This window comes from Montipora capricornis, chromosome 8, assembly GCF_036669925.1.
Source record: "Montipora capricornis isolate CH-2021 chromosome 8, ASM3666992v2, whole genome shotgun sequence".
Classification (NCBI taxonomy): Eukaryota; Metazoa; Cnidaria; class Anthozoa; order Scleractinia; family Acroporidae; genus Montipora; species Montipora capricornis.
In genome coordinates this window covers 41,934,229-41,941,217 of record NC_090890.1, presented here as the reverse complement: position 1 = coordinate 41,941,217, position 6,989 = coordinate 41,934,229, and the positions used below count along the sequence as shown (strand labels likewise).

The following is a 6,989-nucleotide window of genomic DNA, read 5'->3' as shown; positions in this document are numbered from 1 at the left end:
GTTCTAAGTCATTCCTAGCCGGTGCTTTAACGTCCTTAGTCATCCTTTGCAGTACTTTAGCCTCTTAAGTCATCCTTTAGCATCCTTAGTCATTCTTGGCCATGAGTACCTTCGTGTTCTAAGTCATTCCTAGCCGGTGCTTTAACGTCCTTAGTCATCCTTTGCAGTACTCGGACTCATACTGGAAAAACATCTTTAATATACCATGGAGCTAGATTATTCAAACACTTATAAACTAATGGGTAACTACAATCTTGGACAAAACTCTTGGGAAAAATACCAATGTTGATAATGTGATGCAACATTGGAATAGGGGGAGGGGGGAAAGTAGGAAGAAATGACTCTTTATCACACAGACAAATTAGAGCGTCACATTTTCACAACGAGTTCTGAAGTCTACGAGTTTTAAGTGTAGTTTTATTGGTTTTTTCATAATCACTCATCTTATCCTGAAATGCACTCTTCAGAGCCGATTCCTTTAGTTTTTCGAGCTTATCAGAGTCCCTTTTCAAGCTAAAGTTCCATACAGTAGAACAATAGTTAAGGAGCGAAAGAATAAAAGAATTATATGACTTAATTTTAGCATTAAATGGAATCATGCTTTTGAATCTATTAAATACAGAAATTTGTCTGCTAATTTTTGCAACATACATTGGCAATTTGTGTACGAAAGTTCAGTTTATTATCAATAAAGACACCCAAGAGTTTAATACAGTTCTCCTGTTTTACTGAGTTCTTTGTCTGCAACTTGAATTTTAAAGTTCACAGTGATTCGGGCGCCAGCTACACCAACACTTTGGAACTGGCAGGATTAGCCTTTAGGAACCTTTAGGGAGTTTTGGGCGAACCATTTCAATGATTTCTCTATACTGAGGCCGCTGTTGATTTAACTGTCTATTGTCATGAGACATTCATGGCTAAAATGGAGCTGGTTGTCGTCAGCATAAGTGTTGATCTTTCAATGTCGTAGGTACACAGACATCGTTGACAAAAATATCAGTTGTAGAATAGAAGGGAACCGAGCACAGATCCTTATAGGGAACTCCTTTAGATATCAATGCCTAGTCCGGAAACCTATCAGCGATTTTGACTCCCGAATAAAGTAGCAACCCTCAGAAGATAGGTTATATGCACGGAGTTTGGCTATAAGGAGACCATGAGCTAAGCTGTGTAATGACACAGCTCCAACTGAACCCTCAGGATCAAGATTACCCTTCCATGCACTCTGATCTGTGATAACAATGGGGGTGACAGGCCTACACAAGTCCTATACACGTGTTTTAGCCAGCTTTGGGTTTGGCTCGAACGAGTATGTCTTTTAAGGATCTGCCCCTCTTGTACGAAACGGTCGGGGGATCTTCTAAGTAACGGTTGTTGCTGGATTAAATGCTATTTTTGCATAAGTATTTGCTCACGATTAAGCACCGCAGGACGGTATTGTGTGAAGAAAAGACGAGATTCGCTTATCTTCTTTGCATTTCTGTAGGAGGGCTTGTTTCCTGTTCTCAAATTTGATGTCTGAGAGTGTAGCCGTAATCAGGCTTTCTGGATTTCCTCGTTCTATAAGACTTGCTCTAAAATGCGAGATTTTAGTTTTGAATTTCTTTTCAGAGGAGTTTGTTCGCAGAAGTCAAAGTGCTTCGCCCTAAAGGGTGGCAACTTGAGAAATGCTTGTACTGTTTGAAATGCGTTTCTATATCCAATTATGGATTTGTTTGCGAATCGTTCGCCTTTGGAAACGTTTGTGTCATGAGTCTGAAAGCAATATTTGAGCATCTTCCTCTTTGGAGGTTGTTGGGACTTCTAGAAGTTAGAAGGCACATTGCCGTTTTTTTTTCAGGCAAGACGGTTGTTTCGATCCTTCGGAATCTCGTCAGTTGCCGATACACGAGAGCTATAGAGACCAATGTTCGGTATCACTCAGGAAAATGGCATGTTAGTCAAGTTTTGATACTAACATCAGGGGCACCCAACGAGAATATAGTTCCAAACCACTTAAACATAGCATTGTTAAACGTATTTTAGTATTTAAACGGCAGATAAAGGCATATTTTTATCCTGTAAAAAATTTTCATTCTGTTCGGATTTTCTAGCTGAAAGTCTAGAGATACGAAGATTATAGGGATCAAAACTTACCTTTTCAAAAATTTCAGCCAGAAAAAAGACTCCCGAAAATTCTAGGTGACCTTTTTAGGGTAAAAATCCGTTTAAAATGGGCAATTATACCATGTTTTAGATGTTCGAAAATCCTAGGAAAGGGAGGCAAGCAAGGAATTTTAAAACAAATGTTCCGAAAATTCTAGATCTCAAATCGTCTTCCGAACAGATATTTTCCGAAAATTGACGTTGGGTGCCCCTGTAACATGGCGGATCGCAAATTCTGCATGTTAATTGTTCGTTTGTTACTCGCGAGAAGTGAGCATGTAGCAATCTATCCTACTGTACACACCTTGATGCTGTGTTTCTTCTTGTGGCTTCTTTACAGCATATAGTGTTTTTTAGTGGACTGATAGTGTTTTTGATGGAATAGCGCTATTGCATTATTTTCCGTCAGATAGCCAAGTATAAGGGGTTGGCTTTCTGAATTTCAATGCGCATACTCTGCTTTTCGAGCAGCTATTAATGTAACTATCCCAAACTTAATTGTTCACATGCTATAATGAGATTTCCGTTGAATATTTAAGCCATCGAAATCTTACGCACACTTAATTGTTCATATGCTATAATGAGATTTTCCTTCAATATTTAAGCCATCGAAATCTTACGCTAAATTGACAAGGGCGGTTTGGAGCTGTGAGTAGGCGTGGGATTTGTCACATATGGTTTAGGGGCCGACATATCTCTCCCTCAATGCCGTACCGGGAGGCAAGGTCGGTAGCAGAAAGCAGCGAAGGGCCAACTGCGTCCAAAAGCGATCGCACGGGCCGAAATCCCGGGATGACTCGTTTGGTGCGACGCTCCAGCGCCGGGTGCCTGGAGGTACTGCGTTTTTCTCTCTTGTTCAAACATTCCATCAGCGCATGCATAAAAGTTCTGGCTCTCCGATACTTAGCCTACCAAAAAAATTAACATGCTGGTCTTTACCAGCAATTGACATTTCAGTTCTCTATTCTACAGGCATAAACGTAACGTAAGAACCGTGCGCGTCTGGTCTCCTCGAGACAGAGGTGAGAGATGGTTTCAAGCAGACTGGGACGCCTAAAATGCTCTGGGCCCGGTTGTTCAAAAGCCGATTAACGCTTATCCCAGATTACAAATTAACCAAGGAGTTTATTTCTCTATCGCCAAATGGTGTTCAACGCTGATATTCCGAAGAACTTTACATTGGAAGAAGCCAATCTTGAAAAACAAAAATAAGCGAAAGAAACTTTCACCGAAAAGTTGAAAACTTGAAACAAAAGTTTACGCTAATCTTGGATTAAGCTAATCGGCTTTCGAACAACCGGGCCCTGTTGTAAACATGGCGGTTAACGAGTGAAGTTGTCTCTCTGGCCTTTCTGTGGGCGAATTCCAGGACCTACCGATACAATTTGGGCACGTTTTGAAAGCGATAGTTTGCTGCTAGGACTGAGTAGCCCGACACTTATCAAAAAAACTATGAAATGAGAATCGGGAGTCTTCCCTTGTCATGGAATGACAGAATTACCCAGAATTCTTTTTGGGCATAAGCGAGGCAAGTTAAGAAGCACAAAGAAACTGGCCCTCATCGAATGGCTGAAGCGCGGCCAGAGGAAAAGATTTCTAGCCAGATACTCAGGAGTAGGCCTGTTGTGTGCTGTTAACGTAGATTTTCCATTTCTGAACAAGATTTTATTACAGAAAATTGGCGACAAAGCTTTGCTTTCATTTCGCTGTAATCCTCGTATCAAAGACAACAACAACAACAATAGTTTATTTACATTTCCATTCTTATATAACATTACAATGTTTTCTATATTTAGAAAGAGAGAAGAGATATTCGTCAGTTACTAAGATACTAAAATATAAGTTACATACAGGGAAATGCCAAGCATTTAAATAAACCGTAAGGTTTTCTAGTTAGACACTAGACCTGCTTAGTATCATAGAGTATGCAGACATCTATACACACACAGAACGAACAAAAGACGCACTATTACACTAAATAAATAATGACTGGGGAGAAGATCAAATTGAATTAATTTTGCTTCCACAACAGGTATTGTTTAACTTTTTTTGGAAAAGAAAAGAAACTGAGGTTTTTCATTTCAGTTGGCAATTGACGCCAACAGTCGACTGCTAAGGCTGATATTGTTTTCTTACCAGCGTTAGTCCTAAGAAACGGTATAATGTAAATATTTATATTTGCAGATGACCTGTCCTCTTACTACACTATGTGTGCAATACGCGCATTCAAAATTTCCGAATTTTAATTTTAAAAGTAGGTTGGTTTGTTTTTTTTTTTCAGAAGGGTTTTCCTCGTTGTATGAAAAACGTTTTTTTCTCTCCCGTACTCTTCTTATGCATGCATATTCGCGGAAGTTACATTCTATCCCCTCATAAACCTGGAACAACCAGTTATGGTCTTCGTTAGTTCTTTTTTCTTACGTATCAGCTAAGTTGCAGAATTCGCTAACTGATTTTATCTGTACCACTGAATTTAATGATTTCAAATGAGAATCCAGGGCCGCATTTTGTACAGCGGCTTTCCTTTTTGATTAATATATCTTTAAATATTATGTCTTTAGTATCTATCTGTATATGCTATGTATTTTAGCTGTAAATGTAATGTCTTCAAGATATTAGCTCCTGTAGTTATTCGGAAAAACCTAATGACTGTTTGTATGTTACCTTTAGGAGGGCGCATGCGCACACTTTGTAATTTGCGACTCCAGTGCTTACCATATGACAGATAAAATGACTTTTCTCTTGAATATATAAGCCATCTAATTCTTACGCTGTATTGACAAGGGTGGTCTGGAGCTGTCAGTAGGCGTGGGATTTGTCACATATGGTTTAGGGGCCGACATATCTCTCCCTCAATGCCGTACCGGGAGGCAAGGTCGGTAGCAGAAAGCAGCGAAGGGCCAACTGCGTCCAAAAGCGATCGCACGGGCCGAAATCCCGGGATGACTCGTTTGGTGCGACGCTCCAGCGCCGGTGTCTGGAGGTACTGCGTTTTTCTCTCTTGTTCAAACATTCCGTCAGCGCATGCGCAAATGTTCTGGCTCTTCCATACCTAGCCTACCAAAAAAAAAATTAACATCCTGGCTTTCTTATTTTTATTTTTTTTACCGGCAATTGACATTTCAGTTGATTTTATAGGCATAAAGGTAACGTAAGAAGCGTGCGTGTCCGGTCTTGTCTCAGACAGAGGCGAGAGATGGTTTCATGCAGACTGGGACGTCATAAATACTCTGTTGTAAACATGGCGGTTCACGAGTGAAGTTGTCTCTCTGGCCTTTCTGTGGACGAATTCCAGGACCTACTGACACAATCTGGGGAAGTTTTGAAAACTAAAACCTTCAATCGATGCGTTATTTTGCTGGTAGGACTGGGTGGCCCGACACCTATGAAAAAAACTATGAAATGAGAATCGGGAGTCTTCCCTTGTCATGGAATGGCAGAATTACTCAGAATTCTTTTTGGGCATGGGCGAGGCAACTTAAGAAGCACGAGACTGGCCCTCATCGAATGGCTGAAGCGCGGCTAGAGGAAAAGATTTCTCGCCAGATACTCAGGAGTAGGCCTAGTGTGTGCTGTTAACTTAGATTTTGGATTTTTGAACAAGTTTTTATCATAGAAAATTCGCCACAAAGTTGTGCTTTCATTTCGCTGTAATTCTCGTGTGAAAGAAACGGTATAATAATGTAAATAAGAGAATAATGATATTTATATTTGCAGATTACCTGTCCTCTTACTACGAAAGTCAAGGTCTACATTTCTATCCAATAAGCGCATTCAAAATTTCCTCGTATTACTTGATAAAAGTATGTTCTTTTTTTCTTTGGTTTTTTTTTTTTTTTAAATGGTTTTTCTGCTTATATGAAAAATACGTTTTTTCTCCCGTCCCTTCTTTTGCATGATCTTCGCGGAAATTACATTCTGTCCCTCAATGAACCTGGAACAACCAGTTATGGCCTTATTTCTCTTTTTTCTTACGTATCCCCTAAGTTGCGGAATGCGCTACCTGATTTTATCCGTACCTATGAGTTTACTGATTTTAAAAGAGAATCCAGGGCCGCAATTTGTACAGCGGCTTTTCTTTTTAATGAATATTTCTTTAAATATTATGTATTTAGTAGGTATCTGTATATGCTATGTATTTTAGCTGTAAATGTAATGTAGTTATTCGGAAATTCGAGATGAGAAATAAAGCTTATGCCTGTATGTATGTTACCTTTAGCAGGGCGCGTGCGCACACTTTGTAATCTGCGACTCCAGTGCTTACCATATGACAGATAAAATGACTTTTCTATTGAATATATAAGCCATCTAATTCTTACGTTATATTGACAAGGGCGGTTTGGAGCTGTGAGTAGGCGTGGGATTTGTCACATATGGTTTAGGGGCCGACGTATCTCTCCCTCAATGCCGTACCGGGAGGCAAGGTCGGTAGCAGAAAGCAGCGAAGGGCCAACTGCGTCCAAAAGCGATCGCACGGGCCGAAATCCCGGGATGACTTGTTTGGTACGACGCTCCAGCGCCGGTGTCTGGAGGTACTGCGTTTTTCTCTCTTGTTCAAACATTCCGTCAGCGCATTCGCAAATGTTCTGGGTCTCCGATACTTAGCCTACGAAAAAAATTAACGTACTGATTTTTTACCATGAATTGACAAATCAGTTGATTGTACAGGGATAAACGTAACTGTCCCTACCACTGATTAACTGTCCCTGGCGCATATCAAGTGTCCTTAGCTGCGATTCCCTCTCCGTAGCCATGATCACTTGTCCCTAGCACTGGTTAACTTTTCCCAGTACTGATCAACTGTCTGTAACACTTATCAACTGTCCCTAGCTATAATTAAATAT

General features: G+C 40.2%; 1 long non-coding RNA gene across 2 annotated transcripts in view; it reads right to left on the bottom strand.

The window, feature by feature from the left end:
• Positions 1–3,968: 3,968 nt before the first annotated feature.
• LOC138059282 (uncharacterized) overlaps positions 3,969–6,989 on the bottom strand; it is an 8,900-nt gene continuing 5,879 nt past the window's right edge. Inside the window, exons 3-4 of one of the 2 annotated variants that reach the window (XR_011134192.1) lie at positions 6,465–6,751; positions 3,969–5,202 (exon numbers count right to left, since the gene is read on the bottom strand). This is a non-coding gene — a long non-coding RNA (uncharacterized lncRNA). Of the gene's footprint in view, positions 6,752–6,989 lie in introns of both variants that reach the window. The other variant, XR_011134191.1, reaches the window with a different exon arrangement.